We start from the raw sequence: 18,480 nt of genomic DNA on the forward strand, positions 1-18,480 counted from the left end.
GTGGTATTAAAACTGTGTATTAAAGTGCAGAAAATTAACGAATACACTCTACGTAGTAGAAGTCTAAACGCCATCGCATGTACGCATTTAGAGGCATTAAGAAAAAGGATACTTGAACCCACAAGTTTTCTTCCTTTTTCAAGACAGAGTGAACCTGGGAAAACATGGATATGAAAATGAAAAATGGCTCAACTACCCACATTCCACTCCTTTTGATAACCCCTGTTTCAGGCCCTAGAAGCTCCTATTACCCTTCTTTATCAAGATTACATAAAACGTGTTTTCCTGATCCTACTGTTTTTATCTTAACATCAAAGCAGCTGGTTTTGGCACTTTCTCTACATCTCAACTGTATTGGTACGTAGCAGAGGTAACAGAAATGCCTCACAATTCGTTTAAATCTGTGTTGTATGAAATTATAACGTCCAAGTACCAAACCTGTTGTATAGCTGTTCTCTCACTGTGAGTGTAAAATAATTGTTTGAAAAGAAAAATGGGAATTATGGCACTTGCTGTAAGGGCTCCTGCAAATGGGTTGACTTGCTGAATGTCACAGGAAGTTTGGGACGAAGATTTCTGCTGTCTAAAGAAAAGGTGCTGTTCTTTGGTCAAAAAAGTTGTTACAAACACGATAGCCAAGAAAAAAGATTTGTCAGCTTCCCTCTGAACAGCAAGAGGGTGAGTAGATTACTCAATATTTGTCAGACTTGAGGTGATTGCCTGTCACTACCTAAGGAAGTAAATAGTATTGACAGCTTTATAAGATCAAAATTCAAAGCCTGCAAGGAGATGTATCTGCATCACACAGTTCATTGCAAAGACCTGTTTTAGGAACCTGTTGGGCTCAGCTGTGAGGAGTAGAAAGCGTACAGGCAACGGCACATGAGTGCCCGAGGATGATCCATGCCGTGTGGTTACATCCTTGCTCTCCAAGCAACTACCCAGCCCCAGCAGAACACCCCAATGATGGGCTCAGCAGCTCCTGGCAATTTCCTAAGGAATTCTCTGTTATGTTGACATACCAGCTCATTCTGACGCAGTTTGGACATTTAATGTGAAGCTGTATACCTGTATAAAGATGTGACCTAAACAGCTTAACATTTTTTTTTTTTTTACAATTATTTTCCCTGCACATTCTTATTCATCCTCAGAAAATCTCTGAGAAGCTGACATTTATGAATAATCCCTTGTGTAATACTACTCTAAGCTTCTCCAGGCAAGAGTGGAAGCAGCTGGAGGAGAAAAGCACAGGGAGCCTGGATTTCCTTTGGAATCAGTGACCCTATTACTAACAGCCATGGTTTCTGAATGGGGAGGGCATCTGATCTGCTACAAATGCAGAGGGGTGAAAAGCAGAATAATAGGAAGGGTCAGAAAACACTTGATTAAGTAATCCTGTAAATCTGGGCCTGAATGTCAAGAGAAGCAGGAATAAATATAGAAAGAAAATCAGCATGTGAATAGAAAAGGGAAGCGGGGAATTGAAGGCGTAAACTGGGCTCTGATTATAGGAAAGGGTGGAGCGTGTTTGGTGAAATAAAAGAGGACTGGTGGGAGGTGAGGGCTTGGAGCTACTCAGGTGAAAGGAAACTAGATCTGAGAAGTGGATTTGTTAGAGGGTGGCTATAGCCTGGCACAAGAGGCGGCACAGAATGACTTGTAAGTAAAGCTGGGCTTGAAGTGCTGTAAATGAGGTAAAACTGGTGAAAGAAGGAACAAAAAGAGATGGCAGAGAGGAAAGCAGGACTCCCTCAAACCAGAGGAATAAGTAATACCAACTGGGTGCAGTTGTTCTGATGGCAGTGTTGGTTTTATTTTCCTCTAGAATGAGAATGTGTCCTTGTACTGCTGGTTGTTCTAACAGCTCTTCAGAAAAGGTCTCTAGTAGAGTTAATCATTGAAGAACGTTGGAGAAGCATGTGGTGAGGGTGTATAATATATTCTAGATTCATACAGGAGAAATATCATGCAAATGCATATATAGGTATATGGGGAAAAGAAAACAACAAATAGAAAACACTTCATAAAGTAGAGAAATTATTTCTATCTCAGTTGGTTTTGGAACGTGCAGATGTTGTTGTGGATTGTTTCTATACTAAAATAAACTAAGTTTATTGAGACAATTAGCATGCATAAACGCTGCAGCAGGACAACTATTCACCAATATTTTATTTTCTGAGCTGATTCAGTGTAAGCAATTCTACTTTCATTTAAATATGTATTTGGTAACTGTACTTTACAGTAGTGTATCTGAGTACTCAAGTACTTCCAAAAACTGGACACTTATAGGATCTTGCCTTGATATTTTTCTTACAATAATGGTATCAGCTATGAGTTCTACTGTAAACATTGAGAAGGGTGTTGTTTTTTGTACTGTCTTTTTATTGTTTTTTTTTAAATCTATAGCTATGCACACACACAGTAGACTAGTAATACACCATCATTCTACAACAAATGTGGACAAAACAATCTATTATACCAAAAGGAGGATGAAAACCACCAGTGGTTAAGAAATGGCCTGCCGACTCGCTATAGCCGAGAAACATAATCATTTACCTCTGTAGTTTTCATTATTTAATTACACAAGTAAAAAAACAAAAACAAAAACAAGCTAAGAATATTTAAGTCTACTCAGCAGAAGAATGCAGCTGTAAGTCAAATATTTCTCTTCATCCCCTGCATTCTACCTGGAGATTTGGAACTTTCAAAAATATGGATGATTTTATTTCTCGTTTAATACAGGCTTCAGCATGAAGCTCCTCTAAGCATGGAGGTGCAGGAAAAAATTCTGATCTTTCTGCTACTGTCGTGATCTTTGTAAAGCTAATGACTGTAAATATTAGTAAGCAATTTCTCTGTTCAGGATAACATGCTTAGAGGATTATTTGCTAGGATCTTAGAAAATGGTGCAGAATAATTGCAGGCTCATAAACTTCCAAAATGCAAATATTAAATCACAAGAATAGCCATATCTTGTCAGTTTTTGCACTGGCAGTATTCAGTATTCTTCTCCTTGATTTAGAAGGAGACACTACTTATGTTACTGTATCACATTAGCAAGTCTCTTAATTAAAACTCTATCTGTGCTATCATCTAACCTTCATTTGAAGTCATTAGCATGACTAAAATGACCTGTAAGATTCCAACTATTATATCATAAGCAATGATTTTTGGGAGAAAATATCTATGACTTTAGAACTGTTTATTAACTTAAAGGCAAAAAAAAAAAAAAATAATTGTTTAGTTCTGTAAAAAATAGACCCTAATTCTATGAAGGTTAATTTCCAATGGAAAAAGCAGAACTCATGTACCTGCTTTTAACTGATGAGTGTTTTCATTACAGAGACAAAGTAAAACATAAATGCAAACCAAAATACATCCCACAATTCTTGCTTCGGAAAGTATTTTTTTTTAAAAAAAAATCATACTTTGAAAAGGGAATTAAAGATTTCCTGGGAAAGGCAGGGACCTCAGTAAAGATATTATAATGTGGCATTTGATGTTCTAGAGGGATTTCAACAAGTTTTGCATGGTCAAATTCCATTAATAAGTTGGCTTTTTTCCAAGACTGTGTGTGTCCCTCTCATCTGCCATGGTGCCCTAAATGCAAGGAAACCTCACCTCACCTGCTCAGTCACATCTAAGCAATTTTAATTGCTTTTTCTTGCTCATTACAGTACCAAACAGGCTTAAAAAAAAAATCCTACTATCTTAAAATGCAGATTAGATGGGTTATGAGTAGAACAGTAACAATTTTGGTGGTGGTGTAAGAGGATTATAGAGCATATCGGTGGGGAAATGCCATGTGGATGGATATTAATGATGATGTGAGGGGGAATAAGACAGAATCAATGGAACTGGGTTTTGCAAGTGACTATTCAGGGAGAACCACTATTGCAAGTATTGTCACTGAGCCACGCTAACATTTGAATTATAAATACATATTTACTGTTCCTTTCATCTTGCAAAGCTTGAATATGCGCAGACTTAGATTATTGCACATTCTGAGCAAGTCTGACTAACAGTTTTTAGCAGATGACCTTTAATTAGTGGGAAGATATTCTATCCATTTCATATTCATTCACTTGTCTTACTAGGCATTAGATGGCTGCTGTGAAGCATAAAGGATTTTTTTTTGTCCTAATCCCTGTGATGTGACATGATTAATGAGATGAAATTCCCATTTGGAGTTTCCTACCAATCAATAGGCAGATGGGCAGTAGTGGATGTCGAACAACAAGACAGCAGGAGTTGCTTAAGCTCTTGCTACTTTTGTAGAGAAAAAATATTTAGAGACATGATTTAAAGGAACAGATAATATCAATTTTTCACATTTCCTTCCTTCCTTACTCCCTCAATAATTGCTTCTTTGTTTTAAATGTACATAGGAAGACAAGAAGGTTAACTTATGGATACATACCATATTAAGTTAATATATATACATTTGAAAATCTTATGAATGTCACTTATGCCCAGCAAATATATTGCATTGGTATTGAAAAATGATGTGCAAAACAATGCGTCTGATTTGTCTCCCCATCCATACAGATATAAATAAACAGGTATATCAGAGATGCCAACAGAATTACAAAACATTAGAATAAGCCATTATGAATATAAAACTAAGCAAGTGATTTTTTTTTTTTTTAATACACCAGTAAAAAAATCAAATATAATATGTGTATCTTAAAAAATATACCCTTTTCCAGGAACTTCAACATCCTACTCCCTGGTACCATAGTCTTTGATACCTTGTAACTGACACATAAAATGAAATAAAAGAATAAACTACTATAGGTTATTCTCAGCTATGAATAATTTTAATTTAATATTATAACATCAGAAAAAAATATGTGATTTTAAGTCTTTACAGTTTAAATCTTCTCTTTCTTGCTAGTAGAATTCATTTCTAAGTAGGGGAAACTGAAATAAATTATATTATATAATTTTACCTTTATATGACTCAAGATTTTAAAAAATGGGGCAAATACCTCAAATGAAACGATAAACCAAAAGGTGGATCCTTGCCAACCAGATCACTTCTGAGGAAATAAGGCAAGTTTTCCCAACAGTAGTAGCAACAGGTTTCAGGAGGCTTCTTTCACAGACCTCATGTTGACACTTATTTTCTTCTATGCAATACTTTTCTGCTTCTTTTAAATAGCAGTATTGATACTTAGTTATTTTGCATGTGTAAATGATTTATCTTACGTTTCCTTCTCATTGCCTTGCTCTCCCTCCCTCTCTCTCACAGACAAAGATGCACACAGAATAAAATTCATAACACACTTCTCCTAATGAACAAACTCCCACCGAGCACCAAAGTGCTTAATGATGCTCAGCAGGCAGAGTTCTGCAGTTCCCCTATGTGAGCCAATATATAATCACACCACAAGTTAAAATAATATTTAGGTTGCCAAGAGGAACACTGGGAATGTAAAACATACTAGATTTAAATTTTTCCAAACTTTAATTCTGTTCCTTTGTGTGTTCACCCAATGTCATTGAAAAAAAAAAGAATACACTGGATGAAGTATAGGTTATTATGAAATTAAAATTTCTTTGCAAGGCAGCCAAAGTAAATTTAGGCAAATTGCTTTAAATCAGCCTTCAGTAGTTTGCAATCTACTCCATTTCAAACAGTTTTATAGATGTAGTACACACTGTGTATCTTTTACTTAGTAACATCAAAAGACCAGATACAGCAGTTAATCAACTATGTAGGTATAGTCCTACCTGTAATGCAGTTTACAATTGTTTAAAAAAGCTTTTTGAAGGGGTTCCTTTATTAGAAGGTTCTTAAATCAGAACTGGCAGTAAGAAAACTATCTCTCATGGTCCATTTGCAAGTCCTAAGACTATTACTTGGCTCCTGTGTTCATATGACAGCATCTTTTCCTCATCTGTTCAGTGATGCCTAAAAGGCGAGCATGGAACAGCACGGTCCCATTTGGGCTGTATCATTAGAGCAGAGAGATGAGCAGGATGTGTAAGAACAGCTATGGACATGAGTAGATTATGAATGGAGCAGCAAAACGTGCATGCTCTACAGCTACATATGGGTACATAGAGCAAAGGAACTAATACTTAGGTGGTTTAAGAGATTATTGAGTTAGAGGGCAGACAAGCAACGAATAAGACATTTTAAGAGGTTTAGTTGTATAGTGGAACACCCATCCAGCTGTAAGGTCCTTTGAAATCAGATAGCCAAGAGCAGGATTTTCCATTTTATCTTTGAAGTCTTACTTCATGCTCAGGGTTTTCTCCATGAAAAGACACTAGTCAGTAGTGTGTCAGTTTAGCAAAACAATTATGTATACTGTACCAACGTACTTAAATGTTTTGTTTATTAATAGTAAGTCTCACTTACATGCATGGCCACTTACTCTGATTTTTGTTTCTGCGGACTCCGGTGCAACACATGCTTGCAAATTGTTTTACACATTTCTGTTATCTAGATTCTTGGCTATGTGAGTATGCAGCTGGTTCTGTTGTGAAAGTCCGCACTTTGAATGTCTTACCACTTTCTGAACATTGGTGTGTTGGTTTTTTTTTTTCCTGCTCTAAAAATTACTTTTTTCAACTAAATGCTGCAAATTTTCTCAATTTCACAATGATTTGGTTAAAACCCTGCAAGAACCACACAGCTAAAGGACTGGATATGGTTAAGTGTAGGCAAGGATGCTTTTTTGTTGCACCACAGAATGACATACTCAATTATATATTGAGGGTCTGATCTCCTAAAGACTGAATTCAGGCAATACTGGGATTTCAGTCACCCTTGTATTTGGCCACCATCTGAGGCTGGATGGGTTCCCGGAGTCGACAAATGTTTCTACTGCATTGACCACTCAGCCTCCTAAAATGCTCCATTAAAGGCCAATGCTTATTATTTATCCAGTTCTCATTCTTTGTGTAGCCTACAATTTTCACTGTGGTAAAGCATGCAACCTTTATCACTAATAAACAAATCTTTGGTGTATAATTTAGTTTATTTTTTTTTCTTTATTGGGGAACTCAGGTGCAGTTCTCCTGTTTCATGACCATTGCAACACTTAACATGAGGCATCGTTTCCCCACTACTGCCTGCAGAGTAGGTGATGCTGTGTTAACTTTCATCATCATGCCATTGCTCAGTACTCACATGTGATGATATCTTGCAAATACCTTTGAGAAATTCTATAAGCCTATATAGATTATCTCACTGAAGTGAGGAGAGTTTTAGGTATGTTCCGATGCAATGGATTTTGATGATAATGACTGAATTAACAAATGGTTTGGAAAGTGAAGTTCATCATTATCTTGTTGATAATTACACATATAAAAATGTAACAGTGTGGTACATGAATTAGTTGAGAATGAGTCCATTCCCTTCTTCAAGAAGGGATCTGGAAGTACACAAAGCTGAAAAGCCCAAGTTCAAATATTAACGACAATGCCTCAGGTTAAGATGAATATTTATTGCAAACTTCTTTTGAGAAATAGGAACAGTCTAAGCTACATCTCCTAGATTTACTATTTTTTCCCCGCCACAACGTAGCAGGAAAATACTAAATATTTTAAGGTATTTCAGTAGATAATTTGAGTATTTTTGGTATGCGAAAATATTTTGAGAGATAAAGACTCTGGTTTTCAAAAGGAAACGGAAGCTCATTGCTTGAAAGAGACTTCTATTTATAAACCTTAACTGTTACTGTTACAAGGGAAATTGAAGGTAGTTGTAAGGGAAAAAATAGCTCTCAAGTTCTGCACTATTAACACTTGTGCTGTGTGAAACAACAAATAAATAAGGTTTTGTTTTGAAGAAGCTACTTATGAGCTGGCAATTACAGCTACTGCCTCAGGCTCCTGAAGAAAAAAGCTTTTAAGTGCCAAACTCTGCTGAGATTGTTGTATTAAATCGATGGTAAACAGAAGGTATTTCAGAGGCAGAAGCAGGCTTGCTCTGCCCCTCCTTAGCTAGATTTCTGTTCTCATTGACTAGCTAAGAGCACTTGCTGGTGGGGACGGTGAAGAGAAGCTCTCTTTATTTCTCTACAGTGACTTTTTAGGAGGAATTTTCATCAGCTGCCTTGGAATTCATTGGAATCCACCTCTGTTGTCTGATATGTCTATGTAAAGCTAGAGCCATTCCCCAGCTGTGGTTTGCTGTCCAGTGCTCCGTCAGATGGCTCTGCACCAAATTCCACTGGCCACTGCTTCCACCAGGTTTAAGTCATACAACCTGAATTATCAGGAAAACTAAGGAAAAGGGCTCACCTTCAACAGCTCTTCAGTGAGCAACAACAAAAAAGGGTAGAAAGTTCCCAATACACTCTGGAAAATATATACTTCTATGATCTGGATATTAAAAATATATTAAATTTGAGTAAACTTGGATTTTGTTTTTATTTTATAAGCCTTCCTGTTTATAATATCTGTGAGTGTATCAGTCTGCACATATCATGCTTCCACAGAGGCACCGAAATAGAAGTTTTGTTAGAAGTTTTGTTAAAAAATAGTCACCTGAAGAGAATTCTACTGTATGTTTAGACATACAAATAAATTCCTTGATTTTTTCAAGTGCATGAATCATCCTTTGGCTCCCAATAAAATAAAGAGAATATATGAGTGATCAATGCATTTAAAAATGAGATGGCCTTCAGGCATTGAACAGACCAGCAAAGCAGCTGATATAGAAATTCCTTTAAATTCAAAAAACTCATGTCTCTGTTCTGCTAAAAAGGCATTTGAGATTTGCTTGCATTACTCTCCTCTTACTCAAGTATAGAATATCTACTTCAGATGTCTGGTATTTCCTCTCTAAGTAAGGGCTTGACTGGAACCCCTAAAAACCCATCCCACTCACACTTTTTAACTAGCCCTCTGAAGAACCAATAAGTCTCCCAGCTGGAAACAAACAAATCCATGACAAACAACCGTCATTCCTTTTAAATGCAAGTTACATTGGGCTCATATTCCTCAACAACAAAAAAAAACAACCCTCTTTTGAAAAATTAGAAAAGAACTGCCTGTGACCTGGGAAACAGGAAAATCTGTGGTATATCAAAAACAGGCAACAGCAAAAGTTGAAATTGGTCAAATCCAGCCAATTTCCCACCAGGCTTGCGCACGCAGAGTTGCTAAAGCTCATTACAATGTAGCATAAATGGAGGTCTAATTAACATAAGAAACTGATCCAAAAGCAAATCCCATCAACATACATGAAAACAAACCTGATCTGTTTGAAATTCAGCCAACTACAAATTAATTCAACATAGATTACATGTACAGGGAGAGAGTCCAGCAGAGTATCTGGCATTGCATTGGTACATACTCCAGACAGGTTCCCTCTTACCCCCTGTCCCCTCCCACTCACTAAGGTGAAACATTTTCTGCACCATGTGTTCCAGTAAGAAACAAAGCAGTGGTCAACTCCTTGTTCTTCATAAATTCATTTGTGTTATGTCTCTTTCCTGTTTCTGGACTACTGATTCGGGGACACACGGTGGTCTTATAAAAGACCAGTGGATTTTCCTACTGGAGGCCTGAACTGTTAGTGACCGTTGCCGATGGCCTTGGTGCTGGTGGCTGGTGCCACAGCAGCATACGTGGCACTACGGGAATACCAGTGTGGCAGCAAGGAAGGGTATAAAGATGCCTGAACTGTGTGAGAAATAAGAGTAGCCTGAAAAAGCACCATGTTGGTGTGGCTATATATTCCAGTACCCAAACTGGTTTTACAGTGAGTGCTGCGCTGTGCTACCAGCAGAGGTAAGAGCAGGTACAAGAGCTGAGTACCGCCCTGTTTACAAACTCTTCCCATGCATGTGATGGCCACCTATGTGAAGGATGTTCTGACACAATTTTGACTGCTGCCCCGAACTCACAATACTATATTGACTTTTAGGGTTTGTTTCTATGAAGTTTAAGTGAAATAAATAACGTAAGGTGTGAATTCACAGCACTCCCCTTACCCTACAGAATTACCACCCAGGATTGCCATAACATAAATGCCATTACCAAATCATCACTGTTCATATGAGCAGTTAGTGTGGAAAATTCACAATGTAGCCATGGACAGACTTGTTATGCCAAAAGCTTTCAGGAACAGCATTTTTTCTGCCAAGTACAACCACGTGCAGAGCACTCAATCACACCACTTATAGTGCAAGTACCTGAGCCATATCATTTCAACAAAGTAACTTTGGAAATCCTGCTCCTGCTCAATCTGCTGCTGTGTGACCGACCAGTGGAGTCTCCTCATGCTGGAGGAAGAATCATTTTTCTTCTTATTGCTATGGTCTCTAGATCTCAAATTATCTGAAATACTGTCTTAGTTAAGTTCATATTGCTCTGCCCTTCAGGTCATAGCTAATGCCAGGGCCAGAATATCTTCTAAAACACTGGCACATGTTTGAGTGGACTTTTATAGGTCTGAAGCCTCATTAGTTGTTTTCATGACCTGCATACTAATTTAGCAGAATGATTCTTAGGTTCTGGATCTGAATACTCAAGAAATTCTGATGAATTTCACTCTATGGGTACTAGTTATAATTATTTAGAATAATATGGATTAATGTAATAAATTCCTTTTATGCCAATAAACATTCTGTTTAAGTATACCATATGATTAACAAAATCCCTATAATAAAGCTAAGTATCTTAAGTCGAGATGTCCCAGTAAAAAATAAATTGTTGGGTCAAGTGGCAAATGAAAGATATTCAGGATTGGTAACACCTCATTAAAATCCATTTCAATTGCCCTAAGGCAAGATGTTAATACACAGTAATTGTCTACCCAGAGTGAATCTTTTTCCAGTTACATGAATAATGCAAAGTAACTATTTAAATATGCTTGTTTATATCTTTAGCAGATTCACTATAGCTTCAAAATTAAAGATTATTTTTTTTAACATTTTATGCTACTATCAGAAGTTCACAGATGGAGAAAGAAGGATAAAACCACTCTCCTCTTCAAGTACAAACACCCCTTGCAGAAGACAGAATAAGAAAATAATTTAATTAGGATATCTCTGAATCCAAAGGAATTAGTACTGCTGCTACATCTGCATTCATCTTGTTGCTTCAACAAAACTGTAAACGAATAATAGGACACCAGTAAAAGTAATTTAAACAGTGTGAGTGATGTCTATCACTGTACCACAGAAAATTACAAAATGTTTTCCAATTGCCTATGTAAAGTTGTGTGTGTGTGTGTGTTCAGCATTTTAGCAAAAAATATCAATAAGCAGAATAAAAGTGGTCTTTAATGTAGATTAGCTCAAATTCTGATAAATCTCAAGTACCCTCACATTCAGAAGACAACCTCGCTCTTCAACCTGCCTGTAGAAAAAGAATTAATGCAGCACTATCCTTAACAATCAATAAATGATGATAATGTTGCTTTTATTACTGGGCTACATACTGCATTTAACCTTCTATTAAGTGTTGGCTGGGTCAGTCCTACAAGCATTCTGTACTCTAGTGTGCAATCCCAGGGAGCAAAAAAGCTCTTGAGGCCAAACCTGACGTTTCCTGAAGGCACTAATATGAGGATAAAAAAGATGCTGGAATCGTTTGAAAAAAAGCAGCTTCCTAAGGTGGGCTTGACTTGGTTGCATCAGGATTCCAAAACACTGAAGGAATGAGTAGGAAGAAAAACCAAGTGATTGCTGTAACAGAGTGAGAAAACTTCAGTAAGAATCCTATCAAGTAGTAAGTGAGGTTCCTAACAATGGCAACATACATATGTTCAAAAAACCTGTAACATTTTCCAAGTTAATGTGCAAAACTTGGAATATCTACAGCACATTACAGTACGTGGTAATGCTTTTAGTACACAGGACAGCGGACATACTTGTAATATGAAAGAAAACAGTATGATATTTTTAATAAAGTGGTTTTGTTTAGATTTAAGTAAGTGTATTGATTATGGTGCATTCTCTCATTTAAATAAGTGTCTTGATTATGGTGCATTTTCTTAACTTCATTGTGATTCTCAGCTTTTCATGTTTTAAAAACTAGTAATGGAGTTATACTGACATCTGAAAAAATGTAGCAACAATGCAGACAAAAGACATAAGCAGGAACAGCAAAATATAATCTTGGAGGTGCAATGGGATTCAAATTTGCAAACGAAGTGTAAACTATTACCCAAATTTTTGAAAAAGCTGGAGTTCCTGACACTATTTCATAACACTGATACTTCACAAGATATTTTATGAGTAGATGTCTTGATATGCACTTAGCATTGAAATAAGTATTTTACAGCTTGGGCCAAGAATTTTGTATCTCTGTTATCTAAAATAATTTAACCAAAATATTTTTGTCTGCAACGTCTTGATCAGTGATATACAATATGTGTATTCTAATGCTGACTGTAAGCTGAAAACAAGACTTACTATAGTGCTCCAGAATATTACTGTCATATATGACAATTTTATTTGTTATTCATGCCTCGTAGTTAGGCAATATTACCATTTCTTGTGTGTCCGCTTGACTATAAATAGCTCAGACATGATCTCTGTTTTGCAATCTAGAATAAATATTGTTTCAGTTGAACAAGAACATGTTACCACTGGATTGAATTTTTCCATTAGCAAGAGATATAGCGGGTGACAAATACCAGCTCCAAGGTTTGTCATTCCCCAAAGCAGCCCACTCCAGAATTAAGGAAAAATTCCTGCTCATTTCTGGTAGTCTATCCTGAAAGCTTTGTATTAATTAGCACACAAATATAATTTAAGTAACTGTAAATTGTCTCAGTAAAGAACCTTTTATGCTCAGGAAAGCAATTTCCTTTAGTAACTCCATTATCCTATTGACTTGTATGGGTCTTATAACAATAAGCCACACAGGGCACGAATCCATAGTGTCGTATGTGGGGAATTTAAATCTGTGTTGTGTTAGCAAACAAGCTGCTCTTTTAATTAGACTTCTTAAGCTATATATTTCACTGTCTATATTCTGAATTTATGATCTAATCAAATCAGGGTAGGAGAAATAACAGGAGAAGTAACCATGAAGTTAGAGTAATGAGACTGATCAGAATCCACAAAAACTATGTGTTAAAGACATTACCACAAAGGACAGCATAGAATGAAGGAGAAATATGCAGCCAAAGAAGACACTTGCTTCATTTCTAATGTGTTGCTTCTCCTCTTTTTAAGCCAGAAGTTTCAGGATGTTGCTTTATATAAGTGAAGTTTTTGATCTGTGCTCCACAAAAACCACATGGGATAACAAGTGAACCTCAAGCTCAACTACTACATTCTTTGGTGTCATGAATCACAGTATCAATCTGCTGCTTAAGTTACTGCCCCCCAAACAGACAAAGAATGCAACACAATCCCATGTTTTCTTGTACAGAGGTCCTCTCTACTATTTATTTTCAGTTTCTTACTGGACAGCCACCTATAATCAAAAGTTTCCAAGCAGAAGTTGAAAAGAATAGCAAGTTGCTATTGTTTCCTACTTTCCTGTGTGAGTGGCATTTGTATGGCTCAGTCACCAATAATATTTTCAGTCTTGAAAACTTTCACCAAACTACTATTTCTAGTAGGTTTACATTACACTAATAAAGTTAGTTGGAACCTTTCTCTTAAAAAAACCCAATACAAATCAAGTCCAGTGACATCACTTTCTTGACAAATATTGACTAGATTAATGTTCCCGCAAAATGTAATAAACTAAGATAATTTGCAGGACTCTGTTCAAAACTGTAACTTTTTCCCAAAATAAAATATTAAATTTTCATATTGCTGTGATTACTATGACAAGTAATAGTGATGCATAGATGACTAAAGCTGTAATCTGGAAATCCCCTGACTGCCCACACCAGCAGTGTATGCTTTAGTAGCAACAGAGAAAACCATCTGGGGTTGCACAGATTTTTCAAAATGTAGATATCAGTGCTAGAAACAGATATCGGGTAAGTACTACACAGTCTGAAGCCCTCAGAAGAAATCGGGAGCAGTTGTGCTCTCCTACTGATGTGTTTCAGCCTTGATTTGAAAGGTCTGTTTCTCAGGCAACAAGGATGGTTCATGCCTAGCACAGCCTTGGCCTTCCCTGCTGAGAGCACCACCACGAATGTCTCATCTCCATGTGATATTTAATCTAGACTGTAAGGCCCTTGGGGGCAGAGATCACATCTACTTCTCTGTAAAACCTAATATGCACATATGGCAAAGAATAAATAGTAAAAAGGATCACAGGCAATATGTGATACCAAGTTTTGTTTACCTTTCCAACATGAGAATATATTTATGCCACAATTACTTTCCAGAATACTTAAGCCTGTGCAGCTCCAGTCAAAACACACACACAGTACTATAACACATCCAGTGTAGTAACATGAAGTTTTATCATCAGTCTTTCTGAAGCAGAAGTGTTCTCTTAATAGTGTTTGATGTGTAAAGGCTGGTTAAGAAGACTGAATCCTTTGTTTTATCCTAATGTATATCTGATATGACAGCTGCTACCTGATTTAAGGAGAATTGGAGAAACTCCAAAAAATGGCAAGAGAATTTCAAGCAAGGAACGACAGAAGTTTTCAGCTTTTCAAATTTTTTTTCCTATTTCTTTTCCCAGCTCCATATAGTAGCTGCACACTGTCTGCAACGTACTACTGAGAATTGTTAATCTGTGAACAGGGATCTGGAAAGAATGATGTTACTCAGCAGTGGGCTAATCACCTGACCACGGCAGTTAAAAATGTCTTCAACACAACCAAAATACTCATTGCTAGCAGGCTATCACGGGGCAGGTTCGACTATTCTGTTTCCAACTGGAGGTTATGCCAGAAAAAGCTAGCGTTGCATCTTAAAAGTAATTTAAACAAGCAGCCTGCTTTGGCCAGCATGACAATAATCTGAAATAATGCAGGTGAAAAGCTAAAAATTGCCTTCCAAAAGCAGACACCCTCTTTTGAAATCATAAAGTATACACATGATCGTCGAGTTAGAGCAGGGAGCCAGCTTTCTGCCAGAGCTGGCACAGGAGCAGAACATTATTTGGATTCAAAAACTATGTTAGATAGGACAACAACATTGTCTTTATGACTCATTTTTGTCAGACTGGATTCAAAACTTATACCAACAAATTTGACATTTCATACTGCTCTGCAGAAAGCAAGTAAAATGAGTCCATGTTTTAAAACAGCAGGGAAGCTTCCAGTGCTACAATTAACTGGTAACATATGCCACTGCTGCCAAGAGGATTTTTAATCTCTTTAAACATTAATGTAGCGTTTTTGCTTCTGTCGCAATAAGGCAGCCATCTGTGTTTGAACCTGCTGGGAAACTAGGGATATGTTTACAGAGAGAAACAGAGAGAGGCAGAGAGGGAGGTAGACATCCATGTTTCTAGATCCAGCATCAAAAATAACAATTCAAACCTTTTAAATAGTATTATTAAGGTGTCATATAGCAGTAGGAAGATTGTTAAAATGCTCAGACTGCTCAATTTAAAACTGTACAAAAATGTAACCCCCAACCCAGCACATTCTCCTTCCTTAATATCCTTGTTTTTCTGCACAACTGTGAACAGTTAATAAAGGATTTCATTACAGACTTATTTCCAGGAAAATCCCAGTTCTATGACTTTGAAACAAACTACTTATATAATATCAAGCAACAGTAAAAGGGTAAGAGTTCTGTAAATCCTTTTAGCACGAGCCTCCAATTCTGCGTTTCTGTAAGTACTGTATTCTAACATCAGGACTTATTTGAATGGAGTAAATATTTTAAAGTGAATTCAACTCTTAAAAACTATGGAGTGCTAAAAGTTCTGTACCAAATCCCGTACATCCTGTATTTACCTCTACAACTTGAGGCTATTCTGATAAAATATCACATCTTCTGCCCATCTCTTCCTATCCAAAGCTCACTCAATCTTTCTTCTAGTCTTTCTCACTCTACACAAGTACTAACTAATGCTTTACCCTGGGCTTTAGCCATGTGGTAATCAGGTCTGTCTGTCCTTTACCCTCCTTCAGGCCCTGCTAAGCTTGAAGCCACTGACCAATTTCAACAAAATATGAGCCAGTTCAGAGAGTATTATTACTCTAGAACTGTCATGAAATGGAGAGATGGAAAGCAAGCCAGAGTTCCCTGTAGCAGGAAGGTCTGCAACCAGAAATAACCAGGCAATCGAGGCATATAAGGGCTCAGAAGCAAGCACAGTCCCACTAGGTAGGACAGGGTATACTCTAGACCAGGAAGGAGGAAACCTCAAGTGCCAGGGAGTTCGAGTAAGGAAGACAGCACTGGGACAGAGACATAGGAACCAGGCTCTCTTAGCCAAGCTTTTAATTTAATTATTTTTTCTTAGGAATGAATGTCCTCTGAGAACCAGACAAAAAATGCAAGCTCACAGCTGCCCTCTACAAACATACACAAGGCCATGGATTTACCCATCTTAGAAAAGTATCAACCCTGCTTTTTTTTTGCAGCTTGGTCCACACTCCTTGGGATTTGGCCTATGTTAGCATGCACTTCATTCAAACCCACGTCTTCAAAAACCATAACCAGTGATCTCTTTTGCTTCTGGAGAAGGTCCCATGGCAGCCCACAGCTGCTCAGATAACTGCTGTTGGCCCTGGAGTCAACGTGCCCTCAACAGCACATGGCAGCTGGATCCCAGCAGAGCCAGCTCACCCTGAGCAACGCATGGGACAAGAAGCCACAAAAATAACTACTTACAATGGCAAGAAAAACATCTCAAATGAGGGATGGATTCTTGGTAAAATGTCAGCCCTGAAACAGATTACTGTAGCCTTCATGAATTCACACAGTTAATATTTTTAATTTGGTGGACAAATTGTTAAGTGCTGACATCCAACGTCTTTTGATGAAGCTGCAGGTGCTCAGCAGTTCTAAAAATGTAGCCACATGTATTTGGGCCCATTTGTTTTTCCTGGCTACAGCAATTCAGGTGGGAGGTTTTAAAGAACTTAAGTATGCTTTTTGCTGCTGGGTTATTGCTGGTTGCTGTGGATATATTGACTAATGGATGGAAAGGGGATACAGGAGTAGTCTATTGTGTTATTAATAATTGTCACGCAGGAGATAAACACCCTTTTAAATGGATATGTGCATAGGTTAAAATATATCAGCATGGGTTTAGACACAACTGTATAAACCCTGGAGTGATATTTTTGGCTACAATTCCTAATTTAGTTTAAATGTAAAATGGCAATAAATAATAGTTATTTTTCACACAGACAATTAAGTACCTAATATTTATAAAATACCATGTCTAAACGCAGGCTTATAAAGTCTGGGAAAAATCTTATACTGACTTTTTTTGGTGATTTGTTACATCCTGTATCTTTCCTATTACATCCGATACATTACCTAATAAAAGAAAACCTATGTGAAAAGAAGGGCTTCCTGTCTCATAAAACTTGTTTCAATTTTATCTCTTTTTGTTTAAAACTAGCCTATTCTGAGCCCCTTCTTAGGTTTACTGAACATGGAACTGGCACGTACTAGCTTGTATCTTTATTATCTGCTGAACTCAACATTAAAATGTAAGTGTAATGCTATAACAAATTACCCAACAAGTTACTAATAAGTTGCCCATCTTTTAGAGAGTAGAATATTACAGGTACTCATGATTACCCTCCTTGAAGGCAAGTCTCATTAACATGGTTTTATCTCAACTAAATCTGAGTTATTTGATAATTTGTCAAATTGAGTGAGTCAATTTTCAACAGTCTACTTTACCAACTGTTAAATATACCTCTGAATATCTTAGTTTGTCGAGTACACCAGCAATTTTTATTGTTGTTCAGAAGGGTAACAAAGAATATGTCTACTGGCACATGTGTTTTCCTGATTCAATTCTACCTTTGTCTTGTCTCAATCAACATTTAAGGTTCCTCGATGCAAATCAAGACAGTTCACATAGCCCAGCCAGTCTTCATTGTGCTAATAAATCAGAAGCAGAATCAAGATTTTCAAAGACAGTTACCTACAAAACTAACCACCTCTGTCATCAGTCCTCTACCATTGTCGGAGCTTTCCTTACACGCAAATCAAACTGATTTTCCCTCTCTCTCTGAATCAATTTCCTTCCACAATAAAAATCAATTCTCAGTCACTTTGTCCTCCACGGTCAAAGTCAATTCCCCTCACGCTGACATACATATTCAAATATCTCCTTCTGTAACTCAACACTACTTAGTGCATGCGCCATCAGCATCAATTCATCCCACACAGCATCAATTCAACCCAGAATCAAGTCTTTATGAATTGATTTCGTTTACTCACAGCCAAACAACATTAATCCCCACTCACACTCGCTGGATCAATTTCCTCATCCCAGCTGAAATCCATTTCCCCTCACTGCTCATCTCATTCCTCCCTCAATGACGCAGTAAAGTGTTTCTACCCCAACCTGTGCCCTTCAGATCATCTGGTCTTCAACTAGCAGATCCCTTTTAAGTTTTTATGCTGTATTTCTCCTTTCTTATTCCTTGTTCACAACGGGTAG

This window comes from Nesoenas mayeri (assembly GCF_963082525.1).
Source record: "Nesoenas mayeri genome assembly, chromosome: 13".
Taxonomy (NCBI): domain Eukaryota; kingdom Metazoa; phylum Chordata; class Aves; order Columbiformes; family Columbidae; genus Nesoenas; species Nesoenas mayeri.